Genomic DNA, 17,377 nt, shown 5'->3' on the forward strand with positions numbered 1-17,377 from the left:
ACTAAATCAGCATGAGCATGAAAAGGTCATCCTAAATAAAATAAAGTGTTTAGGCCTATCTTAAAAGAGTCCAGGGTCTGTGATGACCTTCAAGTGCTTGGAAAACTCTTCCACAGCCAAGCAGAAGGCCCGGTTCCCCACACATCTGCAAGGTAACTGCAACTAAAGATGTTAAATCATTCCAGTGAAGTACAATATTTGCCTCTCAGATGAAGTGGGGTAGACATTTAAAGGGGTGCAATATAGACCTTGTAGCCATCAGTGCAATGAAAATAGGATGGGTGTTATATGTTCATGCTTAAAGGACAGCATTCAGGTTGTATTTTGTAAACAATAAACAATGTGGGCCTTGGCAATATGGCAATAGTGAAGATTACAAAAAAAAAATATTAAAATTGAGCCAGTATTAGCGAATTTATCGCACTTTTTCTCGGACCGAATCGGCCCGCCATGAACGAGCCTCATGGAAATGCACATTTCATGCGCGCTCATGTGATGACGTAGGATGGGTGGAGCAGAGTTCGCAGGTTGCTCCAGCCATGCTGGGAGTATGGAAGGGCCCAGAATAGCAGTTTTGGGTGGGTGGCGAATGAGCTAGCTCAAACAATGGGTGTGAATGTAGACAAATACAGCCCAACAGTAATGATCCCTGAAATAGCACCATGGGTATATGTGACACCAAAAGTGAGCTTTTATATATTGGAAGCAAAAAGGAGGGGAAGGGGTGAAGCAGATCTGGTTGGTGTGTTTAGCAGCTATGTGGAAAGAGTATGGGGAACATATACAGGTCTTCACAGATGGATCAGTAGACCCAGAGACGGGTAGAACAGGGACAGCCTTTGCAGTCCCTAGGGTAAACTGTGCAAGATACAGACGGGCGCCAGATAAGCTGGGGGTATATACAGTGGAGATGTATGCAATAATAATGGCATTACAGTGGGTGGAGGAGGCAAGACCGGAAAAGGTGGTGGTGTGCTCAGACTCGAGCTCAGTGCTTAAAAGCATGATGTCATTCAGGTCAAAGTGCAGAGAAGATCTATTGTATCGAGTGCTTCACATGCACCATAACCTGATACAAAACGGAGTAGAGATACAGTTCATGTGGGTACCAGCGCATGTGGGGATTGAGGGGAATGAGACCGCAGATATGCTGGCCAAGGAAGCACTGCTAAGTGAGGAAGTAGAGGAGGAAATTCAGATAAGTAAAGCAGAGGCTAAGTCAGTGGTATGGAAGAAGGTGATGGAAGAATGGCAGCAAAGATGGGATGGAGAAGGAAAAGGAAGGCATTACTACAGAATTCAAAATAAAGTGGGTGGAAGCAGAAAGTACAGTAATGGTTGCAGGAGAAAGGAGGTAGTATTAACACGGCTAAAGTTGGGACATAGTGCGTTAAACAAAACACTGAAGGTGATGGGCAAACATCCTACAGGCCTATGTGAACATTGTCAGGAGGAGGAGTCGGTGGAGCATGCCATTATGGACTGTAGACAGTATCAGAGAGAAAGAGAGAGTTTGATTGATTGATTGATTGATTGAAATCTTTATTAACAGTTTGCAGAATTACAGTACATTTCAAGCACAAACTCAATACAAAGACTGTTAACTGTGAGTGGACGACCCAATTAAGCCTTACACTTGTTTACAACAGGGTCCACATTGTTCAATTCATCAAAACATTTAGAGACAAACAAATAGACACTTCTATGTAGTTAAAGAACAGAACAGGAATTCATCATATAGGAAGCGAAAAGGGAAAAAAAGTATATATACAGTGAGGGGAACAGGGGGATAAAAGAAAAGAAAACGAAAGACAGAGTGTAGGGCGCCTGCACACAACACCATGCGTTGATGCCATGTGTGCATATGTGCAGGCACCCAACACCACGTCCATACAAAAACATAGTACAATCCATAGTACAAAGACAGAGTGTAGGGCGCCTGCACACAACACCATGCGTTGATGCCATGTGTGCATATGTGCAGGCACCCAACACCACGTCCATACAAAAACATAGTACAATCCAGATACAAATTCAGCTTTTACAGAGGCCAGTTTCGAATTGCAGCCATCCGTAGGTGCCCTTTGAGAGCAGTTTTGAAGGAGCCAAGGGATTCACATGTCTTAATGACTGTTGGTAGGGCGTTCCACATTTTGGTCGCATAGGAGCGAAAAGAATTTAGTCCCTTGTTTGTGCCGAATCTGGGTTGTACATGGTTTGTTGCACTCCCTCTGGTGTTGTGGGTGTGGACTTCGTTTACATTAAGGAAGTATTTAGACAGGTACATGGGTATCTTGGTGGTGTATCTAATCTTGTGGACCAGACCCATTGCAAGATGCTGTACTCTGTCGTCGACCCTAAGCCATCCCAGCCTGTCAAAGTGGGCAGGGGTGAGGTGGGTTCGGGGGGTGAGGCCAAGTAGGAGCCTGACCAGTTTGTTTTGGGAGGTCTGGAGCCTTGAATGGTGGAAGAGCTGAGAAGGTGGGGAGTTGAAGAAATCACTTTTAATAAGATAATTGGTGCAGCAGAGGATAATACGGGGAGAGGCACGGTGACCAGGTTTATTAAAGAAACTGGGTTATGGGATAGACTATAAGTAAGCAAGAGTAACAGAAGGGGGCGGTAATGCAACTTTTTGGATGCCAACCGCCATAAAACCCCATGAAGAAGAAGAAGAAGAAGAAGAGTTCGCAGGTTGGCTCTGTGGATAGGAATTAGGAAGTCCTCTTCACGTGTTTTGTTTTGTTTATCTGCACTGCAGCACGCGTCACTGAGTGTGTGTCTTCTTTCTGACTCTTTGTAGTTTAGAACATTTCGTCGACTCATCATGGTCAAATGTTGTGTTTGTGCTGGGTGTACAAACTCCTGCCTTACAGGGCATAGAGTCCATCTTTTCCCAAAGAAAGCCACCCCCGCGTTCAGGTCTTGGGTGAGATTCGTGCAGGTGAAAAGACATGACTTCACTGCATCCTCGGTACAGGAAAATAACTCCGTCATTTGTGGTGCTCACTTCAAGGACGAGGATTATATTCCAGGTGATCTAATGGCTCACAAAATGGGATTTAGATCTCTGGAACGTGTGAGGTTGATAAAGGGTGCTGTGCATTCAATCCAGTCACCTGGCAGTGGCCAAACTTGCACGACCACGGGGAGATCATCTACTGCAGTGAACAAACTTGGTCTGTCTCGGGTAAGTTTTACAACTACAGTAGCCCTTCTTACGTTAGCATGCGTTAGCATGTTATGCTAGGGTGAAAACAAATGGCAGGAGAAATTAAGCTGTAAACTTTTAGAAGTGTAACGAATCGATGTTGGTGATATGAGCCCCAGCCCCCAGAGGGTAACAAGAATACTCGGAACATTTACCCCTAAAACGTGTAGAAAACTCGGCAGACTCTTAAGAAGAATCGCCGCGCGACGACTCTTCAGATTCTGGCGAGTTTTCTACACGTTTCGGGGCACTTTCAGCAGCTGCAGCTGTAAGTTTATGAATGTTCTCAATCTGATCTACAAGCTCACAACGTGCGCTCACGAACACATTAAGAATAAATCAGGCACATTATGTGCACTTTCAGCAGCTGCAACAATGCTAAAGCAACAAAACCAAAACAAACCAGGGTTGCCACATATTGTAAGAGTGTGAAGTGTGCATCTCGTTAGTTAGCCTATTCTGTACTGTTGTAGTAGGCTAGCTATTCATTGAGAAATGCGAGGCCCTGTGCTTTATAATTTGTTAATATCCAAAACTATACAAAAATCATTTTTTATCTATAAGGGCAAAAATTGCTCTTTTGCAATGTGAAAGTTCTTAATTATTTTCCTTCTCTATATGGGCACACTTGTGAAAGCTGAATGCTTTTGCATGCTTTTATTGATGTGCTGTCTGTCAGCGTGCATGATCATCATGCAGTAGCTATGCACGCTCCAGTGGCGAGATTTCTTCCCCTTTCGGCGACTCTTCGTCACTTTCGGATCGAGTTCTCAGACAGAACTCGGATCCGAAAATGACGAAGAGTCGCCGAAAGGGGAAGAAATCTCGCCAAAGATGAAGAAGAGTCGGCGCGCCGAGTTCTCCAGTATTCCCCCAGAGCCATCACTGAGCAGTTGTAGGCTACTAGAATTTCGTGCGCGCACTCATCCCAGAGCTACTTCGCCACGCACTATGGGAAGAAATAAATGGCGGGAGTTGACTCCACATGTAGTAACGGATGGGTTATTGGAAATGTACCATTGTTTTGTCCTGAATATTTCCACAGCCTATAATTACTAAAGGATTGTGACTGTGGGACAGACATACAGTCTGACATACAATAGGCTACACGTGTGCACAGTGAATAAACAATTACCTATATGCCCAGAGTTCTTAAATTAACATAGTTGGATTTTAACAGAAAGACAATGCCATAAATCAGTCAAAGTAAGTGACAGACTCAACAGTAGCACACAGCATGCAAGGCAGCGATGCATGCATGCAAACATGTTTGTCCAGCTGAGATTTAGTGTCTCCCATCTCTCTGTGGAAGAGGTTGCACATGACCTGTACGGCCACACTGAGGCGCTCCAACACAAACACAGACACAAAACAACACCACGCTGTTTGTCCAGTTGACCCAAATCAACACCAATACCTAGCCTGTTTGTCCAAAACACACTATCTGCTCGCCACGTTTCTACTTCGCCACAACCTAATGTTAGTAACAAATGTAGGGGAGAGCCGCCAAGGTTGTAACGCTTCACGGTTGTAACATGTACGTTATCTCTTGATTGGTCAACGCCACCATGACGCCATCGCGTCAGTATGTGTACAGCAACGTACTCTACGTGCCCAGGAAGTTTGAAGTGTTTACTTTTGTCCTACGGGGAGTTATTGGCGAAAATCTGACTTTTTTCAAAATGCGTATAATTTTAATAAAAATCCACATGGATGTATATTGAACTATCTAGTGGCCTAACATTATGGAAATTGTTAGGGTCGGGCCGAGCCTTAGGCCGACCCAGTTAGAGCAATGTAGGGTAGGGTAGGGTCGGGCCGGGCCTGAAAATGAATAAAAATGAATGAGAACTCTAGGTCTCCCCTAGACCTAGAATGCCTGTGATCATTTAATTATACTTCGTACATTTTCATGTATCTCAGGCATAGATAGCTTGCATCAGGTCCTGGTTCGGGTTCAAAATGGGCGGCATAAATGGGATAAATGCTCCGTTTGTACTCACCCATTAAATAATTCCAAAGACGTGGAGTGAAATATGGTCCTCTAGTTTTATATCCATGTGAAAGTTCTGGCACAAAACGTGTATTTAGTGAATTATCTCCACTTTTTCAAGAGATGCACACGGACATCTTTCTCTCCGGGCGAGGGGGGGCGGAAAGATCGATAAACTGAGTTTACAAATACGTCCTGTTTACCGCAGACGTCATCACCAATTGACCAGGGAAACACAAAAGTTTGCAGTCACACAATTGGCAGGTGGTGTGATTAATTACCCAGCACCTATCGCAAAGCACCTGCCAATTGCACCACGTCTTTGGAATTATTTAATGGGTGAGTACAAACGGAGCATTTATCACATTTATGCCGCATATGTTAGAGTTCTACCACAAAATACGAGGGTGTACTATGGCTCTGTATGTGAAATACTGTACATACTGTATGTAACAACAAGAGCCGTTCTAGGGCTAGGTCTCCCCCTTCCCCTCCCCATCCCCTCCTCCCTTTTCTCCTCCCCTCTCCTCTTCTCCTCCCCCCCTTGGTTATGTGGGTTCGTTTCCCATGGTCCAGTAAGGTCTGCCACTAACTCACCATCCGGGGAGCCTCTCCCCGGAGTCTCTTTTTGTCTCCCACTCTACAGTTCCATGGACTTGTATTATGGACCCCCAGCTGCCTATCAAGAGTGTGACGGTGGACCCGGCCTCCTCCCAGAGCACGACCATGAACTGCTAACAGTCGGATGACATGGGGTCATCTCCTTCAACAGCAGCGATTGCTTCCTGCTGAAGGAGTGTCAGTGTTTGTTTTTCCTTGGCAGACCTTGGAGATCTTGGCGGTGTTGGACGCGGAGCCCGAAGCCAACAAGACCTTCACGGTGCTGCTATCCAGCCCCAGCGCCGGAGCCCGTCTGTGGGAGCGGCTCCAAGGTCCACCCCCAGTGGAGGAGCCTGTCTGGGGGAGCGGCTCCACCATCCAGCCCCAGTGGAGGAGCCTGTCTGGGGGAGCGGCTCCACCATCCAGCCCCAGTGGAGGAGCCTGTCTGGGGGAGCGGCTCCACCATCCAGCCCCAGTGGAGGAGCCTGTCTGGGGGAGCGGCTCCACCATCCAGCCCCAGTGGAGGAGCCTGTCTGGGGGAGCGGCTCCACCATCCAGCCCCAGTGGAGGAGCCTGTCTGGGGGAGCGGCTCCACCATCCAGCCCCAGCGGAGGAGCCTGTCTGGGGGAGCGGCTCCACCATCCAGCCCCAGTGGAGGAGCCTGTCTGGGGGAGCGGCTCCACCATCCAGCCCCAGTGGAGGAGCCTGTCTGGGGGAGCGGCTCCACCATCCAGCCCCAGTGGAGGAGCCTGTCTGGGGGAGCGGCTCCACCATCCAGCCCCAGTGGAGGAGCCTGTCTGGGGGAGCGGCTCCACCATCCAGCCCCAGTGGAGGAGCCTGTCTGGGGGAGCGGCTCCACCATCCAGCCCCAGCAGAGGAGCCTGTCTGGGGTGAGCGGCTGCACACCTGCATCACCCACCGTCCTAGAGAACCTGGCTCTGTCTGGCCTGTTCCGCATCGGACCCACACTGAACAGGTCAGTGCTGAACATCACACCACACACCGCAGCCACAAAAATATATATCTATTTAGACACGCACGCACGCACACACACACACACACACACACACTGTAGGTTTAATATCTCTACTTGTGTATTTGCTGTTCAGAACTAACACAGAGGTGGTGGCCGCGGAAGGGGGCGTGGTCTTCCTGACCGCTTCCCGTAGCAACGGTTCTGGACTTGGCCGTCGGCGTGGAATGGGAGACGCAGTCTGAGAGCGCCGCGGCTGCAGGTGAGATGACGAGATTACTTCATGGTGTAATTTAATTGACTGATTCTCCAACTGATGTGTATTTATTTGGCCACGGACCCCCATCTGAAAAAAAATTGTGCCACAGTGACACCCAGAAGAGAAGATTTATTACAGCAACAAAAAAAATACAAATCCAGAAAAGAATTGCAATTGCACGCAAGTGTGGAACAAACTCCTGCGCTGTGAGCTTGTACATCTGCTACTTTTGAAGAGCCAACATATCAATGGATAAAGTGGTTAAAATGATTGTGATGCCACGTTAACTACTGTTGCTGCACCTTCACCATACCTTTGCAGCTTTATAACAATCCAGTATTTGTTGTCAGATTGTTTATTTTGATTCCTTCCTCATTTCACCTTCCTTCAATCTTCGCCTCCGTGAACAGACCATTTAGGAGCTTGAAGATGCTGTTTGTAGATTTTGATTATTTGTATTACAAAACATACGTCCATTAACCACTTCAGCCCTATATACTTTGACTATTTGAAAATAGCCGATCTACAAGCTCACAAATCTACAAGTTTGTAGATCTGTTATCTTCAAAGGATTTTAAAAATATGCATTTGTTTTATACATTTGAAAACTTCTTAAACAGGACCTTCTGCCTAATCAGTACTTTTACTTTTACTGTATATTGTGGTGCCAATACTTTTGTACTTTTGGGGTGAGGCATGCGGGGAAAACTTTTTTCTTTGGCTGTCCATCATGTAACTGGTTTCCATACGTTACTTGATCATATTGCAGTTGTTCATGTCTCAAATGAGTGTGACGCTTGATTTCATAGGGCGTGCACGCCAGATTGATTTCAGCCGTCGTGAGCACACGCCAAAACAGTGTCTCTCCATTTGATGATGTTTGGCTGTTACCCAAACATGATCTGCGGATCAGCTTCCACCAACTTCTTCTAATAACAACTTCTAATACCACCTTCTTCTAAACACGTCCTTCTAACACCACGTCCTTCTAACACCTCCTCCTAACACGTCTGTGAAGTGGCATGTGAAGTTGCCCGAGGGCCAAGGCTCCAAAAACAGTCAGCGATGCTTTTTGGTGGTTTTTATTGCTCCAAACCTCCAGCTCCAGTGTAGATATTCACAAAAGAAAAATCAAACAGCAAAAATAATACTGGCCAAAACAAAACAAAACAAAGAACTCAAAAATACTTAATGTACAACGTAGGAAAACGGAAAAATAACAAACTACACTAGGCTATGCCCATGACATGGGCCCCAGCAGCTCTCTCACAGGGCTGTCAGCATGATGCCTGCCCCAGCATAACTGACTAGCTCTGCCTGCAGTCTCCTCTTTATAGGAGAGGATCCTACCACCCACAGCGAAGCAATTAAATATAAACAGTAGATCTACAAGCTCACAGCTATCAGCTGAACACCTAGATGTTCTATTTTAGATTATACATCATATGGGGTTACATTCATTTCCCCCGATAATAGACATACTTTACACTTGACATTGTGGAACACCCCTACTCCTCAACAGTACTTGGCACCTTCCCCCCTTCTTAAAGTGCCAGCACTGGAAAGGCCATACAAACACTGAGGTTGCAATAAACACAGGTTAATAAACGGAATGTTTTCCCTTTGTGTATCATTTCATTTGTACATCCTGTAAATGCATACATCAACAGTATTGACATTATATGATATGATTATATGGACCTGTCTGCCCCACTACCCACAGTCTGTGTGGTGTGTGCGTGCGTGCAATGTCCTTAATCAGTGTGTGTGTGTATAGGGCACGGGCTGCCCCGTGACAACGTCCTAACACCACCTCCTTCCATGTTGGTGAAAGCTGATCTGCAGAAGATATGATGATGTGAATTCACTCACTCCCACTGGTACCAGGGTTAGGTACCAAGATGGAAGCCAAAAGCGGACACACGTCATAGTGGTATAGCCTGAAATCACCAGCACTTGAACAGTTATGGTGACTGATACAATACTCTCAGTGTCGGCCCACCTTTAATGAGACTGCTGTGACTGCACATTGTCTGCAAGCGTTTTGAAATCTGGTTCATAGTTAGCGATTGCCAGTCTGAGGCTGTCATTAAGATGCGAGTCAGTCATACGAGTTCTAAACTTTAATTTTATTATTTTCATTTGTAAAAAGGCCATTTCACATAAGTAAGTGGAGCCAAAGTAGGCATTTGAGTGCACAAGACACAATCAGGGGATACTTCTCTCTGCTCACAAGTGAACAAAAAAAGTCATTTTTTATGGTTAGAAAACAAGCTTGACATTCAATCATGTCCCTGTCCGTAAATGGTTCCTTGCGCTGAGCCAAAACATGGCCAAGTTGGAAGGATGCATGCTCCCAATTCCTGGTGGAAATGATTTTTGATGATTAATGATTTATTTCGCCAGATCTTCCATAGTCAAGAGTAGAGTAGTCACTGCATGCTTGCCTGTGTGTAGGTATTGTAGTGAGTGAGAGGCTGTTTAGCTCTGTGGGTTTTTATACTGTTCTGTTCTGATATGCATGACTATTATGCACAAGTTGTGCATAATAGTCAAACAAACGAACACTGCAGTTGATGGCCCGACACATGTCTGGGGTCATCACTGCGAGCTATTCTAAATGCACGTTCTGTGTATTGGTAGTGATGTACTGGCTGCCTGTCAGTCTGACACCCGCTCACTCCGGGGTCTACTTGAATTGCTTGTGCGAGCTACTGGTAGCTTGCGAACCCCTGGTTGGTTGTAATGAAATGTAAATGCAAGACCCCTGATGTAAATGGAACTTGGCTTAGCCCCTTCCCTACTTCCTTCACTGGTGTTATCGATGACACTAATGAAGGCTCTGTTCCATTCTAGACAAAAGCTGGATTTCGACTGCAGCTTTTTTTGACAAGTGTCCTTGAGTGGGTTCCAAGTGGCCCCGTACGGGTCTGTGACTCTGAAAGTGTACAAATGGACCATTACGGGTTGTGGGGGGTCCTTGAAATAAAAACCATTGTACACTAAACGGAAACCGAGCCTAAGTTACTCATCGGGAAGTAGGGAAGCGGCCCGGGAATGGGGAAGGGTTATATTGTGTTGTCTGTGTCCATAGAGCCCATGGTGTTCTGTACTAAATGTTTGTGTTTGTGTCGTGCCCATGCAGTGACGGGAGCAGAGTACGAGGCCATGCTGACGGAGATCATGTCTATGGGATACGAGAGGGAAGGGGTGGTGGCTGCTCTACGGGCCAGCTTCAACAACCCTCACAGGGCTGTGGAGTACCTCCTCACTGTGAGTACACACACACACACACACACACACACACACACACACACACACACTGAGTTTGGACTACAGTCAAATGAAGTCGACTTAAAGCACCAGAACATTATACCATTGAGACCCGAGAACCAGATTCTACAAAATGTCTTCTGAAAAACGTATATTGGTGGTGGCTCAAATGTTTTCGTTGTCAAGGAGCCCCAGAATGATGTGTATTTCTGAAAATATGTTGTTCCAGGGACCGCCCTCAGAAGCAAATATTGCAAATATTTGCTTTGAAAGGATATATATTCAGAGATTTGCACACATTTTCACGATAGAAAAGAGCTCAAGCTCATAGTGCAGCACTCGGTGCCATGCTGTGAGCTTGTAGATCTACTATTTTTCAACGGCTACAGTATAAAATAATGGTTAAAAGTGGTTGAAAGCTAACCATGACGCAGATGCATTCCAGGTAGGTAGTAATGGCTTAAACCAGGTGGAGAGTGATTCCTTTACTGTGTCTCCGCAAGGTGGTCTTGTACAGCAGTGGTTCCCAAAGTGGGGTCCGGGGACCCCCAGGGGTACCTGAGGGAGTTCCAGGGGGGACCCATCTATTTTGTTCATGTTCATAAAGTGCTTAAGTGTTTAACCCATTTAGGCCTAAGGCCGATTCTAAAAACGCTTCTAAATCCTGACCTAAGGTTTCTGAAAAACAAAAAAATATTTATATAGCAGCATCAAAAAATTTACATTTTTGAATACTGTACATACTGTACAGAACCCAAATATGGGTGCCCGGCCTGAGGGGGTAAGATACCAATAGGGGTTCCCGCCCAGAATGTGTTAAAGCAGTGGTTCCCAAACTTTTTCATGTCAAGGACCCCCAAATTGACACTACTTAGCCCGTGGACCCCCATTTGAAAAGATATGCCAGGGACCCCCATAAGAGAAGACGTACACATTTAGACGTCTACATTTAGACGTCTACATTTAGACGTACACCAGGGACCCCCATAAGAGAAGACGTACACATTTAGACGTCTACATTTAGACGTCTACATTTAGACGTACACCAGGGACCCCCATAAGAGAAGACGTACACATTTAGACGTCTACATTTAGACGTCTGTATACATTTAGACGTCTACATTTAGACGTCTGTATACATTTAGACGTCTACATTTAGACGATGAGGGCGTACCTGGAAAAATATCTACCCCAAAAGGGGTACCTGGTCCAAAAAAGTTTGGGAACACCTGTTGTACAGTACAACACAATAATTTTCACTTGGCATTCAAGATGTAATACCCTGAATATATACATTGAGTGTCATTGACAGGTATGTTGCTCACATACCGATGTTGTTTCTCCTATCCTCCTCCCCGCTGCATAATGCTTATCGTCACTCGTATTTCTATTTATGTAAGCTAAAGGCTTGTTTAGTGCTGTTCCCTTCTGATTTTGTAAACGTAACCTTACTGCACTACTATAATATTTGTGTCCTTGTATGCATCTCCTTTTTGTGGAGGGGAGGGGGTTACCGGATATAGTTTGAGTAGGCTGGCCTTAGACCGGATGATGATGGGGTTGACTATGGTCAGATAGAAATTAAATGATGTTGCGCTTCACAACTTTACTTTACTGGTTTATGATCCATACTGTTACTATGAAAATGCATACGATTGCACAGCTTTTCATTTGTACTTACAATGTTAAAACCGCAGACATCTCTGTGGTTGCGTGCTATCGAAGAGGTCATCGAATATCAATACTTTTCAAAATATCAACGTTTGAAATCCAGTATCGTGACAACACCAGAGTCCCTGATTCATCCGTCTCTCAGCTAAGGGGTTCTTCCATTGAAGAGCCCTGCTCTACAGTATTGTTCATTGTGTGGTGTTGTGTTTGCAGGGTATCCCTAGCAGTCCAGTCCAGGAGACGAATCCCCCTGTACAGCCTCCCGCTTCTGGCCGGACTACAGAGGCCCCGTCCCTAGTTGAGGGTATGGCTTGGAACTCCCTTATTTTACACCATTTTAACATGCAAATTGCTACTTAAATAATACCCATTTTTAGAGGTTTAGTTTTAATTGTAGGGTATTTGCTTTCTCCAATATGATTTTCATGGTTGAGATTTGACTGAGGAAAAAAATAAAACAAATGGTACTCCATGAAATACATTATTCCTGAATTGTAGGATAGATTTCAAATATGGTGCAGTCTTATTATTACAAGGCTTTAATACACATTATTATTATTATTTATAGGTACTTCTGTAACTTTGTGCAAGTGACACATGGTATTGACATTATGACCGATATCCGATCACCGATTATTTCCAGGGTCATATCGGCCGATACCGATTCCCATACAGTATTGCATTATATTATATTGAACTCATTGCTGGTGAAAGTAGATGGTAAGCCCCCCTCCCCACTAACAGATGACGCTCTTTAAGAGACAGGGAGGCAGACTGGCTGCTCTGCGAGTACAAAGCCATTGACGGTCACATTATTATTGCGTCATAAGTCTTGGTGAAATTGAGGGTTATATTGAGAACGGTACGATACCGATATGGCATTTTTATGGCCGATTTTCATATCGTGCATCTCTAATCTAAAGTCTGAGGTAGGAATGCTACAAAATAATTCAAAACAACCTTTTCTTTTGATATACTCATGCCCTTTTGTTTTGTTTTTTCACCCCATCAGGGGAGAACCCGCTGGAGTTCCTACGGACTCAGCCCCAGTTCCTGAACATGAGACTGGCCATCCAGCAGAACCCTTCACTGCTGCCCGCTCTCCTACAGCAGCTGGGCCGGGAAAACCCTCAACTTCTACAGGTAACGCGCGCGCACAAACATACACGTGTTTGACCTCTCCGGATGCGTTTTTAGGTGAAATTGATCCTGTGTCTTGTATAAGGAACACATTCGGTTACTATAACTTAGCCTCGGAAACCCAGACGTTTTTATTTCCAGGGAGGAAAAAAGAAAGTCTGGGTCCGAGTCCACTTCAATTCGGCATAGAGTAGCGCAAACATTGCTCATTCTCTGCTGATTTCTGATCGTCTGCACCTTTGTTAAATTGACACATACAGTACACACACTCCTCTCTCTGCTCTAAGTAATTAGTCTCATGTCGCGCAGCTGCGCATAGTTTCTCCCAGGAGCTGCCTATGCCATAAAAAGCATAGGTGAGTTCCAGGCTACTATAACTAAACATTTATGATTAACAGCACGGTCGCACAAGCACGAAGGTGCACTGCGCTTGCCACGTGGTTTATTTCACTGCAGCGTGACTGAGGCTTGTTGGAAGCGCACATCATTTGTTATTTTTTTTACGTTTTTTCTTTTTAAGTTATTTTTTAAGTTAAGTTTTTTTGTGTGTGATGGTGGCGGGCGGGTGGTGTTACAGCGTGACACAGACACACACACACACAGACAGACAGACATGTTCTGCTAGGTCTCATAGTTAGTGCTCATTGCGTTCGCAATCACTGCGTTCGCAATTACACTTTTTAATAAAACAACAATGTGCATAAAGTATGCGAGATCGAAAACATTGTACTGAATTAGAATTCCCATCACATTGCTTTGATGTCTCTTTCCCCCGCTCTCCCCCCAGCAAATTAGCCAGCACCAGGAGCTGTTCATCCAGATGCTGAACGAGCCGGCGGGGGAGGGGGGAGACGTCCCAGAGGTGGGCGAGCTGGGCGCTGCCGGGGAGGAGGGGGCGCCCGTCAACTACATCCAGGTCACGCCACAGGAGAAGGAAGCCATTGAGAGGGTGAGTTGGTCTAGACCCCGTCACAAGACTTCATGGTTCCCTCTCGCTGCCTAGATCCTCTTTTGAAGTATTTTGATCCTTCGGCCCTCGGCGCCGAGATCCTCTTTCGACCTCTTTTATTGATTATGTTTCATAACGCTGAACCGTGCTGACGGAAGTAAATAGTCAGCTCGCTTATGATGTCTATGGGAACGGATGTTTTAGAATACATTTATCTCTGATTCTTTTTTTCCAGGCTGTGTTAAAAAAAGAGCTTGATTTGTGGCTCACAACGAAAGCGTTTATCAACTAATATAATATATTAATTATTAATAATAAATATAATTCGCGGGGCACGTTGCATGCACTGTTTTTCACTTCCCGTCTTCCATTTCCGAGTGAACGGCATTCAAACTAAGAGCTTCTCTGTTGACATACATTATGGCAATTCTCGAGTACAGATGCAGCCACTAGATGGCACCAGATGGCATCGAGTGAATTAAAATGATAGAATCAGGATCAGTTGCACAGCGTTCTTCTGAGTCCCCATCTGTGCATAATGGATCGCTTGGACAACACAGGTGCCTGTATCATAACTTTGTGAAACGGTCCCAAACTGAGCTACACTTAGTAGGTCTTGCTCACTCTCTGTCTGAACCCGGTGTAGAAATGCATAATAATTATGAAAATGAACTAATAATCTGATTTGCGTATTCTGATTTGGCTAACCGTTGACTATCCCTCATCCCTAATGATCATTCGTAAACCAATGAGTTGAGAGTTGAGAAAGACAGAAACAAGACGAACATGAACCAAACTAAACACCATAAATAGCCAGTCGTTTCTATTCCAAGATGTTTTACCATGTCGTCCCCCTCCCCCATCTTCTTTCTGTCTCGTCTCTCTTAACTATCCGTCAGTTAAAAGCGTTGGGTTTCCCAGAGGCTCTGGTGATCCAGGCCTACTTCGCCTGCGAGAAGAACGAGAACCTGGCGGCCAACTTTCTACTCAACCAGGGTCTAGAAGACGACTGAGACGCAGCGTCCCCTGCCTTCCTCCTCCCTCACTCCCTCCCTTCCCTCCATCCCTCCCCTCCTCTACTTCCTTCGACCCTCCCCCTCTTCAGTTCAGCACAAGGACTGCGCAGCCCCGCCTCCCCGATATACTGTACAGTTACCAAGCTCAACTCTGTGGGAGGGGGAGGGAGAGGGGAGAGCTCGGTGGTGGTGGGGGGGGGGGCGGCGGCTAGGGATGGTTCTGGGAGGTGGTTGGGGTTTGGGCTGGGCTGGGCTGGGCTGGGCTGGGCTTACATGCTAGAGTACACAAAGTAAAGGTTGTGTAAAGCGGCAACAAGGGCAGGCATGGGTCTCTTTAACGCAGCAGCGGGTCACTGGGAGGTGAGGGGCGTACCAACGAGATCCACTTCAATTCCAATGGAATTTGTGGGGTTTTGTTTAGGGGATATCTTTAATTAGACTTTTGACATGCTCGTGGGAACATTAGGACAAGGAGGGAGGGAGGGAGGGAGGGGGAGGGTGGGGGCCTGATGGGTTTGTGGTGAGAGTACGTACGTACGTTTGTGTGTGTGTGCGTGCGTGTGTGTGGGTGGGTGGGGGGGGGTATGAGTGCGTCATGTCATGTCTGTGTGCCTATGCAGGTGAAAGTGATAACAATTTAGTTGAAACGGTAATTTGATTTCCATATCTTAACCCATTCTGAACGGGAACCCATTTTGGTGTTAGCATTATGTTATGCTTTAGCTATTGAAAAATAGCAGATCTACAAGCTCATAGCTCGAGCTTGTAGGTCTGCTATTTTTGAAAAATCAAAGAACGACTGACATGTTTAGAATCTGATCTCAGGTCAGAATGGGTTAATCAGACCAGTGTGTGTCCAGTGGAAACCTCGTATGAATCTGGTCAGAACTCAGGTCAGAATGGGTTAAGCTTGATTCATGCTGTCGCTGGATATTACAGGAGCACAATGCTCCATACGGCACTTCTCCAATGTTATCAGTGTGTGTACTTCTGTCTGCCTCTGTGAACTGAAGCCCAGTTTATACTCTCACGTCGCATCACATCATTCACGAGAAAATCTGTGATGAGGTATAAGTTGGGTTTAAGCAATCCTATACGTACATCCAACAATGAGATGGACTGTGCTGTGCTCTGTATGCGTGTGTGTGTGAGTGAGATGTGATGACATTACATTGCAGGGGGTTTTTTTGGAAAAGTTTAGTTACTTTGTACATTTAGATTATTATTACAAAACATGCATTGACCACCAAATTAAAAAAACATGGGCTATAACCCATCGTTTTTTTCATTTTTTCTCAAATCCTCAAAAATGATGAAAAACGGTGTGCTATAGTATGCCGTACGATATGGGCTATAGCCCATGGTCCACAATGATGAGAAACGAGGATAACTTTTTTTTTCAAAAAAAAAAAAAAACATGGGCTATAACCCATCGTTTTTTTCATTTTTTTCAAATCCTCAAAAATGATGAAAAACGGCGTGCTATAGTATGCCGTACGATATGGGCTATAGCCCATGGTCCACAATGATGAGAAACGAGGATAACTTTTTTTTTCAAAATTTCAAAAAAACATGGGCTATAACCCATCGTTTTTTTTCATTTTTTTCAAATCCTCAAATATGTAGAAAAACTGTGTGCTATAGTATGCCGTACGATATGGGCTATAGCCCATGGTCCAAAATGAGAAATGAGGATAACATTTTTTTTCAAAATTTCAAAAAACATGGGCTATAACCCATCGTTTTTTTCATTTTTTTCAAATCCTCAAAAATGATGAAAAACGGCGTGCTATAGTATGCCGTACGATATGGGCTATAGCCCATGGTCCAAAATGATGAGAAACGAGGATAACCTTTTTTTTCAAAGTTTCAAAAAACATGGGCTATAACCCATCGTTTTTTCATTTTTTCATATCCTCAAAAATGATGAAAAACGGCATGCTATCGTATGCCGTACGATATGGGCTATAGCCCATGGTCCAAAATGATGAGAAACGAGGATAACTTTTTTTTTCAAAATTAAAAAAAACATGGGCTATAACCCATCGTCATTTTTTCATTTCTTTCAAATCCTCAAAAATGATGAAAAACTGCGTGCTATAGTATGCCGTATGATTTAGAATGCTATTGTATTTTATCAGGAAAATTAATTAGTGAGGACCAATTATATTTTATTTATTTTTTGCAATTGCTTGCTGTATAGCCTACTTCTATGTCATGTGCTCGGTGTAAAAAACAATCAAAAAAACATTCGGGGGTCGGTGGCCCAGGGGCCCTTTATCTCTAGATCCG

This window comes from Protomyctophum bolini (assembly GCF_963924005.1).
Source record: "Protomyctophum bolini genome assembly, chromosome: 24".
Taxonomy (NCBI): Eukaryota; Metazoa; Chordata; class Actinopteri; order Myctophiformes; family Myctophidae; genus Protomyctophum; species Protomyctophum bolini.